Source organism: Arachis stenosperma, chromosome 2, assembly GCF_014773155.1.
Source record: "Arachis stenosperma cultivar V10309 chromosome 2, arast.V10309.gnm1.PFL2, whole genome shotgun sequence".
Taxonomy (NCBI): Eukaryota; Viridiplantae; Streptophyta; class Magnoliopsida; order Fabales; family Fabaceae; genus Arachis; species Arachis stenosperma.
This window is the reverse complement of record NC_080378.1, coordinates 103,302,093-103,314,099: the sequence shown is the minus strand read 5'-3', so window position 1 is coordinate 103,314,099 and position 12,007 is coordinate 103,302,093. Positions and strand designations below refer to the sequence as shown.

Genomic DNA, 12,007 nt, shown 5'->3' with positions numbered 1-12,007 from the left:
ATCACATTCATCAAGTTGAAGTGCAACGTATATCTTGAAATAGGAATAAATAGAATTGAATAGGATATCATCTTAATGGCATTGAAACTTGAGGTACAGCAGAGCTCCACACCCTTAATCTATGGTGTGTAGAAACTCCACCGTTGAAAATACATAAGTGAAAGGTTCAGGCATGGCCGAGAGGCCAGCCCCCAAGGTCTAAGGACTAGGCATCCAGAGATCTGATCCTAAGATCTAAAGTGATCAAAAGATGAATAATACAATAGTTAAATGTTCTATTTATAATAAACTAGCTCCTAGGGTTTACATGAGTAAGTAATTGATGCATAAATCCACTTCCGGAGCCCACTTGGTGTATGTTTGGGCTGAGCTTGATCAATCCACGAGCTGAGGCTTCTCTTGGAGTTGAACTCCGAGTTATGACGTGTTTTGGGCGTTCAACTCCGGATCATGACATTTTTCTGGCGTTTAACTCCAGACAGCAGCATGAACTTGGCGTTCAACGCCAAGTTACGTCGTCAATTTCCGAATAAAGTATGGACTATTATATATTGCTGGAAAGCCCTGGATGTCTACTTTCCAACGCCGTTGAGAGCGCGCCAATTGGAGTTCTGTAGCTCCGGAAAATCTATTTTTAGTGCAGGGAGGTCAGATTCCAACAGCATCAGCAGTCCTTTTGTCAGCCTTTTTCAGAGTTTTGCTCAAGTCCCTCAATTTCAGCCAGAAATTACCTGAAATCACAGAAAAACACACAAACTCCTAGTAAAGTCCAGAAATGTGAATTTAACATAAAAACTAATGAAAAGATCCCTAAAAGTAACTAGATCATACTAAAAACTACCTAAAAACAATGCCAAAAAGCGTATAAATTATCCGCTCATCAGTCTGCCATCTCTAATGCGATTCTTGCAGCTTGCACCTCAAAGATCCCTAGCTTCTCCATTACAGAGAGAGGCATGAGGTTTACACTTGACCCTAAGTCACACAGAGCCTTCTTGAAGGTCATGGTGCCTATGGTACAAGGTATTGAAAACTTCCCAGGATCTTGTCTCTTTTGAGGTAATTTCTGCCTAGACAAGTTATCCAGTTCTTTGGTGAGCAAAGGAGGTTCATTCTCCCAAGTCTCATTTCCAAATAACTTGTCATTTAGCTTCATGATTGCTCCAAGGTATTTAGCAACTTGCTCTTTAGTGACATACTCATCCTCTTCAGAGGAAGAATACTCATCAGAGCTCATGAATGGCAGAAGTAATTCCAATGGAATCTCTATGGTCTCATTTTGAGCCTCAGATTCCCATGGTTCCTCATTGGGGAACTCATTGGAGGCCAGTGGACGTCCAGTGAGGCCTTCCTCAGTGGCGTTCACTGCCTCTTCTTCCTCCCAGAATTCGGCCATGTTAATGGCTTTGCACTCTCCTTTTGGATTTTCTTCAGTATTGCTTGGGAGAGTACTAGGAGGGAGTTCAGTATTTTTCTTGCTCAGCTGACCCACTTGTCCTTCCAAATTTCTGATGGAGGACCTTGTTTCAGTCATGAAACTTTGAGTGGTTTTGATTAGATCAGAGACCATTGTTGCTAAGTTAGAGATATTCTGCTTAGAACTCTCTGTCTGTTGCTGAGAAGATGATGGGAAAGGCTTGCTATTGCTGAACCTGTTTCTTCCACCATTATTGTTATTGAAACCTTGTTGAGGTCTTTCTTGATTCTTCCATGAGGAATTTGGGTGATTTCTCCATGAAGAATTATAGGTGTTTCCATAGGGTTCTCCTAGGTAATTCACCTCTTTCATTGAAGGGTTCTCAGGATCATATGCTTCTTCTTCAGATGAAGCATCTTTAGTACTGCTTGGTGCTTTTTGCATTCCAGACAGACTTTGAGAAATCAAATTGACTTGTTGAGTCAATATCTTGTTCTGAGCCAGAATGGCATTCAGAGTATCAATCTCAAGAACTCCTTTCTTCTGATTTGTCCCATTATTCACAGGATTCCTTTCAGAAGTGTACATGAATTGGTTATTTGCAACCATTTCAATCAGTTCTTGAGCTTCTGTAGGCGTCTTCTTCAGATGAAGAGATCCTCCAGCAGAGCTATCCAAAGACATCTTGGATAGTTCAGAGAGACCATCATAGAAAATACCTATGATGCTCCATTCAGAAAGCATGTCAGATGGACATTTTCTGATCAATTGTTTGTATCTTTCCCAAGCTTCATAGAGGGATTCTCCATCCTTTTGTCTGAAGGTTTGGACTTCCACTCTAAGCTTACTCAATTTTTGAGGTGGAAAGAACTTTGCCAAGAAGGCATTGACTAGCTTTTCCCAAGAGTCCAGGCTTTCTTTAGGTTGAGAATCCAACCATGTTCTAGCTCTATCTCTTACAGCAAAAGGGAATAGCATAAGTCTGTAGACCTCAGGGTCAACCCCATTAGTCTTGACAGTGTCACAGATTTGCAAGAATTCAGCTAAAAACTGATGAGGATCTTCCAATGGAAGTCCATGGAACTTGCAATTCTGTTGCATTAGAGAAACTAATTGAGGCTTAAGCTCAAAGTTGTTTGCTCCAATGGCAGGGATAGAGATGCTTCTCCCATAGAAGTCGGGAGTAGGTGCAGTAAAGTCACCCAGCACCTTCCTTGCATTGTTTGCATTGTTGTTGTTTTCGGCTGCCATGTGTTCTTCTTCTTTGAAGAATTCGGTCAGGTCCTTTAAAGAGAGTTGTGCTTTAGCTTCTCTTAGCTTTCTCCTCAAGGTCCTTTCAGGTTCAGGATCAGGCTCAACAAGAATGCTTTTGTCTTTGCTCCTGCTCATAAGAAAGAGAAGGGAACAAGAAAATGTGGAATCCTCTATGTCACAGTATAGAGATTCCTTGAAGTGTCAGAGGAAAAGAAGAGTAGAAGACAGAAGTGGAAAATTCGAACTTATCAAAGGAGATGGAGTTCAAATTTTTCATTAAGGAATAGTGTTAGTCCATAAATAGAAGGATGTGAGGAGAAAGGAAGTAATTTTCGAAAATTAAGTAAAAGATTTTGAAAACATTTTGAAAAACACTAATTGATTTTCGAAAATAAAAGTGGGAAAGAAATCAAGTGATTTTTGCAAAAGATTTTGAGATTAGAAATAAAAAAGATTTGATTGAAAACTATTTTGAAAAAGATGTGGTTAAGAAGATATGATTAGTTTTAAAAAGATGTGATTGAGAAGATATGAATTGAAAACAATTTTAAAAAGATTTGATTTTAAAAATTAATGACTTGCCTAACAAGAAAAGATATGATTCAAACATTAAACCTTTCTCAACAGAAAAGGCAACATACTTGAAATGTTGAATCAAATCATTAATTGATAGCAAGTATCTTTGAAAAAGGAAAGAAATTGATTTTGAAAACATTTGATTGAAAAGATATGATTTGAAAAAGATTTGATTTTGAAAAACTTTGAAAACTTGAAAAAAATTGCATTGAAAACAGAATCCTCCCCCTTGTGCCATCCTGGCGTTAAACGCCCAGAATGGTGCACATTCTGGCGTTTAACGCCCAAAACTCTACCCTTTTGGGCGTTTAAACACCCAGCCAGGCACCCTGGCTGGCGTTTAAACGCCAGTCTGTCTTCTTCACTGGGCGTTTTGAACGTCCAGCTTTTTCTGTATAATTCCTCTGCTGTATGTTCTGAATCTTCAATTCTCTGTATTATTGACTTGAAAAGACATAAATTAAAAATATTTTTGGATTTTTAATAATGAGGAATAATCAAAATGCAACTAAATTCAAATAACAATGCATGCAAGACACCAAACTTAGCAGTTTGTATACTACTGACACTGACAAAATGAGAATGCATATGGAAAACAACAAAACACTCAAGTCAAGAGAATTCAAAGATCAGAGTAAGAAATAATCAAGAATTACTTGAAGATCCTTAAGACACATGAATGCATGCAATTGACACCAAACTTAAGATGAGACTCTAGACTCAAACAAGAAACATAAAATATTTTTGGTTTTTATGATTTTATAAATTTTTTTGGATTTTTTCGAAAATTATAAGGAAAAGAAAATAAAGGTATCAAAATTCTTAATGAGAATTCCAGGAATCATGCAATGTTAGTCTAAAGAAATTAGACATGGCTAGCCAAGCTTCAGCAGGCCATTGCATTCAAGAGCTAAATTGATGAAAATCAATCAGCTTTGGTGATGATAAGAACATCACCTTGAAACACTAGAATTCATTCTTAAGAACTCTGAAGAAAAATACCTAATCTAAGCAACAATATGAACCGTCAGTTGTCCATACTCGAACAATCCCCGGCAACGGCGCCAAAAACTTGGTGCGCGAAATTGTGATCACTACAACTTCGCACAACTAACCAGCAAGTGCACTGGGTCGTCCAAGTAATAAACCTTACGCGAGTAAGGGTCGATCCCACGGAGATTGTTGGTATGAAGCAAGCTATGGTCACCTTGTAAATCTTAGTCAGGCAGACTCAAATGGGTATAAGTAATAAACGCATAAAACATAGAGATAAAATAGAGATACTTATGTAATTCATTGGTAGGAACTTCAGATAAGCGCATGAAGATGCCTTCCCTTCCGTCTCTCTGCTTTCCTACTGTCTTCATCCAATCCTTCTTATTCCTTTCCATGGCAAGCTCGTGTAGGGTTTCACCATTGTCAATGGCTACCTCCCATCCTCTCAGTGAAAACGATTGCATATGCTCTGTCACAGCACGCGGAATTCAGCTGTCGGTTCTCGGTCAGGCCGGAATAGAATCCATCGATTCTTTTGCGTCTGTCACTAACGCCCCGCCTGCTAGGAGTTTGAAGCACGTCATAGTCATTCAATCATTGAATCCTACTCAGAATACCACAGACAAGGTTTAGACCTTCCGGATTCTCTTGAATGCCGCCATCAGTTCTCGCCTATACCACGAAGATTCCGGTTAAAGAATCCAAGAGATAAACACTAGAGCCTTGGTTGCTTGTAGAACAGAGTGGTTGTCAGTCACTTTGTTCATAAGTGAGAATGATGATGAGTGTCACGGATCATCACATTCATCAAGTTGAAGAACAAGTGATATCTTGGACAAAGAACAAGCGGAATTGAATAGAAGAACAATAGTAATTGCATTAATACTCGAGGTACAGCAGAGCTCCACACCTTAATCTATGGTGTGTAGAAACTCCACCATTGAAGATACATAAGGACAAAAGTGATCATTGGTTTCGGCCCCAGAGAGGGAACCAGAAGAACCAAGATGAAAATACAATAGTAAAAGGTCCTATATATAGAGAACTAGTAGCCTAGGGTTTACAAGGATGAGTAAATGACATAAAAATCCACTTCCGGGCCCACTTGGTGTGTGCTTGGGCTGAGCAATGAAGTATTTTCGTGTAGAGACTCTTCTTGGAGTTAAACGCCAGATTTTATGCCAGTTTGGGCGTTTAACTCCCATTTTGGTGCCAGTTCCGGCGTTTAACGCTGGAATTTCTGAGGGTGACTTTGAACGCCGGTTTGGGCCATCAAATCTTGGGCAAAGTATGGACTATCATATATTGCTGGAAAGCCCAGGATGTCTACTTTCCAACGCCGTTGAGAGCGCGCCAATTGGGATTCTGTAGCTCCAGAAAATCCACTTCGAGTGCAGGGAGGTCAGAATCCAACAGCATCTGCAGTCCTTTTCAGTCTCTGAATCAGATTTTTGCTCAGGTCCCTCAATTTCAGCCAGAAAATACCTGAAATCACAGAAAAACACACAAACTCATAGTAAAGTCCAGAAAAGTGAATTTTAACTAAAAACTAATAAAAATATACTAAAAACTAACTAAATCATACTAAAAACATACTAAAAACAATGCCAAAAAGCGTATAAATTATCCGCTCATCACCTTGCCTTTGTTGCTCCTCCCTCATTGCTCTTTGATCTTCTCTAATTTCATGGAGAATGATGGAGTGCTCTTGATGTTCCACCCTTAATTGATCCACATTGTAACTCAAATCTTCTAAGGAAGTGTTGAGTTGTTCCCAATAGTTGTTGGGAGAAAAGTGCATCCCTTGAGGCATCTCCGGGATCTCTTGATGGTGAGCTTCCTCATGCGTCTCTTGGGCTCCATGAGTGGGCTCTCTCATTTGCTCAGTCCTTTTCTTGGTGATGGGCTTATCTTCCTCAATGAGGATGTCTCCTTCTATGATAACTCCAGCTGAGTAACATAGATGGCAAATAAGATGAGGAAAAGCTAGCCTAGCCATGGTGGAGGGCTTTTCGGCTATTTTGTAGAGTTCAAGGGAGATGACTTCATGAACTTCTACTTCCTCTCCAATCATGATGCTGTGAATCATGATGGCCCGATCCACAGTAACTTCGGATCGGTTGCTAGTAGGGATGATGGAGCGTTGAATGAACTCTAACCATCCTCTAGCCATAGGCTTGAGGTCCAGTCTTCTTAGTTGAACTGGCTTGCCTTTGGAGTCTCTTTTCCATTGAGCTCCTTCCACACATATGTCCATAAGGACTTGGTCCAACCTTTGATTAAAGTTGACCCTTCTAGTGTAGGGGCGTGCATCTTCTTGCATCATGGGCAAGTTGAACGCCAACCTCACATTTTCCGGACTAAAATCCAAGTATTTCCCCCGAACCATTGTAAAATAATTCTTTGGATTTGGGTTCACACTTTGATCATAGTTCCTAGTGATCCATGCATTGGCATAGAACTCTTGGACCATTAGGATTCCGACTTGTTGGATGGGATTTGTTAGAACTTCCCACCCTCTTCTTTGAATCTCATGTCGGATTTTCGGATACTCATTTTTCTTGAGTTTGAAAGGGACCTCAGGGATCACCTTCTTCTTGGCCACAACATCATAGAAGTGGTCTTGATGAGCTTTGGTGATGAATCTTTCCATCTCCCATGGCTCAGATGTGGAAGCTTTTGTCTTCCCTTTCCCTTTTCTAGAGGATTCTCCGGCCTTGGGTGCCATCAATGGTAATGGAAAAACAAAAAAGCTTATGCTTTTACCACACCAAACTTAAAATATTGCTCGTCCTCGAGCAAGAGAAGAAAGAGAAGAAGAAGAAGAAGAGAAAATATGGAGGAGATGGGAAGAGGTGTATTCGGCCAAGGTAAGTAGGAAGTGGTTGAGGTGTGTGAAAAATAAATGGAATGGAGGGGTTTATATAGTGAGTGGAGAGGGGGTATGTTCGGCCATTTAGGGAGGGTTTGGGTGGGAAAGATATTTGAATTTTGAAGGTAGGTGGGGTTTATGGGGAAGAGTGGATGGAGGTGAGTGGTGAAGAGGTGATGGGGAAGAGAGATTGAGGTGATTGGTGAGGGGTTTTGGAAAGTGTGTTATAGAATTATTAGGAGGTAAGGTAGGAATATGGTAGGTGGGGATCCTGTGGGGTCCACAGATCCTGAGATGATCCTGTGGGGTCCACAGATCCTGAGGTGTCAAGGATTTACATCCCTGCACCAATTAGGCATGTAAAATGCCTTTGCATGCCATTCTGGCGTTTAAACGCCGAGATGGTGCACATTCTGGGCGTTCAACGCCCAGATGCAGCATGTTTCTTGCGTTGAACGTCAGTTCTATGCTTGTTACTGGCGTTCAGCGCCAGCTTTCCTCAGGGCACATTCCTGGCGTTCAAACGCCAGGATGTTGCTTGTTTCTGGCGTTCAGCGCCAGATTCATGCTCTGTTCTGGCATTGAACGCCAGCCAGATGCTCCTTACTTGCGTTGAACGCCAGTAAGTCCTTCCTCCAGGGTGCGAATTTTTTTCTGCTATTTTTGATTCTGTTTTTAATTTTAATAATTTTTTCGTGACTCCACATGATCATGTACCTAATAAAATACAAAATAAAAAAATAAAATTAGTTAAATAAAAATTGGGTTGCCTTCCAATAAGCGCTTCTTTAATGTCAATAGCTTGACAGGGGGCTCTCATGGAGCCACAAAGGTGATCAGGTCAATTTTGGGGACTCCCAACACCAAACTTAGAGTTTGGATACCAAACTTAGAGTTTGGCTGTGGCCTCCCAACACCAAACTTAGAGTTTGACTGTGGGAGCTCTTTTTGACTCTGTTCTGAGAGAAGCTCTTCATGCTTGCTCTCTTTTGTTACAGAGGGATGGCCGTGTGCCTTAAACACAAGGTAGTCCCCATTCAATTGAAGGACTAATTCTCCTCTGTTAAAATCTATCACAGCTCTTGCTGTGGCTAGGAAAGGTCTTCCAAGGATGATGCATTCATCTTCTTCCTTCCTAGTGTCTAAGATTATGAAATCAGCAGGGATGTAAAGGCCTTCCACCTTTACTAATACGTCCTCTACTAATCCATAAGCTTGTCTTACTGACTTGTCTGCCAATTGTAATGAGAATAAGGCAGGTTATACCTCAATGATCCTCAGCTTCTCCATTATAGAGAGTGGCATAAGATTTATCCTTGACCCTAAGTCACACAGAGCCTTTTCAAAGGTCATGGTGCCTATGGTGCAAGGTATTAGGAATTTGCCAAGATCTTGTTTCTTTTGGGGTTGAGTTTGCTGAATCCATGTATCTAGTTCACTAATGAGCAAGGGAGGTTCACCTTCCCAAGTCTCATTACCAAACAACTTGGCATTCAGCTTCATGATAACTCCTAAATATTGAGCAACTTGCTCTCCAGTGACATCTTCATCCTCTTCAGAGGAAGAATAGTTTTCAGAGCTCATGAATGGCAGAAGAAGATTTAATGGAATCTCTATGGCCTCTATATGAGCCTCAGATTCCTTTGGATCCTCAATAGGGAGTTCCTTCTTGCCTGAGAGACGTCCCAGTAGGTCTTTCTCACTAGGATTTTCGTCCTTCTCCTCCCTTGTGCATTCGGCCATATTGATTACATCAATGGCTTTGCATTCTCCTTTTAGATTTTCTTCTGTATTGCTTAGGAGAATGTTAGGAGGAGTTTTAGTTACTTTCTTGCTCAGCTGGCCCACTTGTGCCTCCAAATTCCTAATGGATGACCGTGTTTTACTCATGAAACTTAAAGTGGCCTTAGACAGATCAGAGACTAGATTAGCTAAATTAGAAGTGTTTTGCTCTGAATTCTCTGTCTGTTGCTGAGAAGATGATGGGAAAGGCTTGCTATTGCTCAGCCTGTTGCGTCCACCATTGTTAAAGCCCTGTTGAGGCTTTTGTTGATCCTTCCATGAGAAATTTGGATGATTTCTCCATGATGAATTATAGGTGTTTCCATAAGGTTCACCCATGTAATTTACCTCTGCTATTGCAGGGTTTTCAAGATCATAAGCTTCTTCAGAAGCTGCCTCTTTAGTACTGTTGGATGCATTTTGTCATCCATTCAGACTTTGAGAGATCATGTTGACTTTCTGAGTCAACACTTTGTTCTGAGCCAATATGGCATTCAGAGCATCAATTTCAAGAACTCCCTTCCTTTGAGGCGTCCCATTATTCACGGAATTCCTTTCAGAAGTGTACATGAATTGGTTATTTGCAACCATGTCAATAAGTTCTTGAGCTTCTGCAGGTGTTTTCTTTAGGTGAATGGATCCACCTGCAGAATGGTCCAATGACATTTTCGAAAATTCAGATAGACCATAATAGAATATATCTAATATGGTCCATTCTGAAAACATGTCAGATGGACATCTTTTGGTCAGCTGCTTGTATCTTTCCCAAGCTTCATAGAGGGATTCACCATCTTTTTGCTTGAAGGTTTGAACATCCACTCTAAGCTTGCTCAGTTTTTGAGGAGGAAATAATTTATCCAAGAAGGCCATGACCAGCTTCTCCCAGGAGTCCAGGCTATCCTTAGGTTGTGAGTCCAACCATGTTCTAGCTCTGTCTCTTACAGCAAAAGGGAAAAGCATGAGGCTGTAGACTTCAAGATCTACTCCATTCGTCTTTACAGTCCCATATGAGAGAGATGAAAACAAGAAAAGAAAGAGGAATCCTCTATGTCACAGTATAGAGATTCCTTTATGTTAGTAGAAGGAGAAAGGGGATAAGGAAAGGAGACTCCAAACAGAAGAGATGACTATGAATGGAGAGAGAGGGTGAATTCGAAAATTAATTTTTGAAAAGGGGTTAGTAATTTCGAAAATTAAAGATAAGATATAATTTAAAATTTAAAACAAAAAGAATTTTTGAAAAAGAGGTGAGATATTTTTGAAAATTAGAGAGGGAAAAGTAGTTAGGTGGTTTTGAAAAAGATAAGAAACAAACAAAAAGTCAAAGAGTTATTTGAAAAAGATATTAAAATCAAATTTGAAAAGATAAGAAGATAAGAAGTTAGATAAGATATTTTGAAATCAAATTTTTGAAAAAGATAAAATTTTGAAAAAGATATGATAACAAGATAAGATAAGAAGATATGGTTGAAAAAGATTTAATTTTTAAAATTTAAAATTAATTACTTCACTAACAAGAAATTACAAGATAAGATTCTAGAATTTAAAGATTGAACCTTTCTTAACAAGAAAGTAACAAACTTCAAATTTTTAAATCAATCACATTAATTGTTAGTGTAATTTCGAAAATAAGATATAAAGATAAGAAAAAGATTTTGAAAATATTTTGAAAAAGATTTTTTGAAATTTTCGAAAAAAAGGAAAAAATGGAAAAGATATGATTTTTGAAAAAGATTTTGAAAAGATAAGATTTTTAAAACTTGAAAATTTGACTTGACTTGTAAGAAACAACTAATTTTGAAAATTTTTTACTAAGTCAACTCAAATTTTCGAAATTTTGAGAGAAAAAAGGAAAAAATATTTTTTTGATTTTTGAATTTTTAATGATGAGAGAGAAAAACACAAAAATGACCCAAAACATGAAAATTTTGGATCAAAACACAAGATGCATGCAAGAACACTATGAATGTCAAGATGAACACCAAGAATACTTTGAAGATCATGATGAACATCAAGAACATATTTTTGAAAAAATTTTTATGCAAAGAAAACATGCAAGACACCAAACTTAGAAATCTTTAATGCATGGACTCTAACAAACGAAAAATGCATATGAAAAACAAGAAAATACACAAAACAAGAAAACATCAAGATCAAACAAGAGGACTTACCAAGAACAACTTAAAGATCATGAAGAACACTATGAATGCATGAATTTTCAAAAAATGCAAGAAAAAATTTTTAAAGCATGCAATTGACACCACACTTAAGAATTGACTCAAGACTCAAACAAGAAACACAAAATATTTTTGATTTTTATGAATTTATTAATTTTTTTGGATTTTCAATATTATTTTTTTTCAAAAATATTTTTGGAAAAACGAAAATAAATAAAGATTTTTGAAAAATTTTGAAAAGAAAATTACCTAATCTGAGCAACAAGATGAACCGTCAGTTGTCCAAACTCAAACAATCCCCGGCAACGGCGCCAAAAACTTGGTGGACGAAATTGTGATTCGTACTCTTTGTACTTGTATGAAATTTAATTCGAGATAATAACTCTTTCTTTCCCTGGTAATGGCACCAAAAATATGATGCCAATACCATGGTTCACAACTATGTGTGGACACAACTCCGTTCAACTAACCAGCAAGTGCACTGGGTCATCCAAGTAATACCTTACGTGAGTAAGGGTCGATCCCACGGAGATTGTTGGTATGAAGCAAGCTATGGTCATCTTGTAAATCCCAGTCAGGTTGAATAGCTAATTTAAGAGATTATTGGATTAAATTTGATTAATAAAAAAAACAGAAAGTAAAGATAGAGTTACTCATGTGATTCCATGTTGGGAATTTCAGATAGGGGTATGGAGATGCTGTGTTCCTTTTGAATCTCTGCTTTCCTGCTACTTTCATTACAGTTTCCTTACATCATTCCTTTCTATGGCAAGCTGTATGTAGGGCATCACCGTTGTCAATGGCTACATCCCATCCTCTCAGTGAAAATGGTCCAAATGCTCTGTCACAGCACGGCTAATCATCTGTCGGTTCTCAATCAGGTTGGAGTAGAATCCCTTGATTCTTTTGCGTCTGTCACTAACGCCCAGCCTT

General features: G+C 38.8%; 1 non-coding gene across 1 annotated transcript; it reads left to right on the top strand.

The window, feature by feature from the left end:
• The first annotated feature begins 2,159 nt into the window (after positions 1–2,159).
• LOC130964217 (small nucleolar RNA R71) lies at positions 2,160–2,263 on the top strand. Its single transcript, XR_009080319.1, has one exon. It is a non-coding gene; the product is annotated as a small nucleolar RNA R71 (small nucleolar RNA).
• The last annotated feature ends 9,744 nt before the right edge of the window (positions 2,264–12,007 follow it).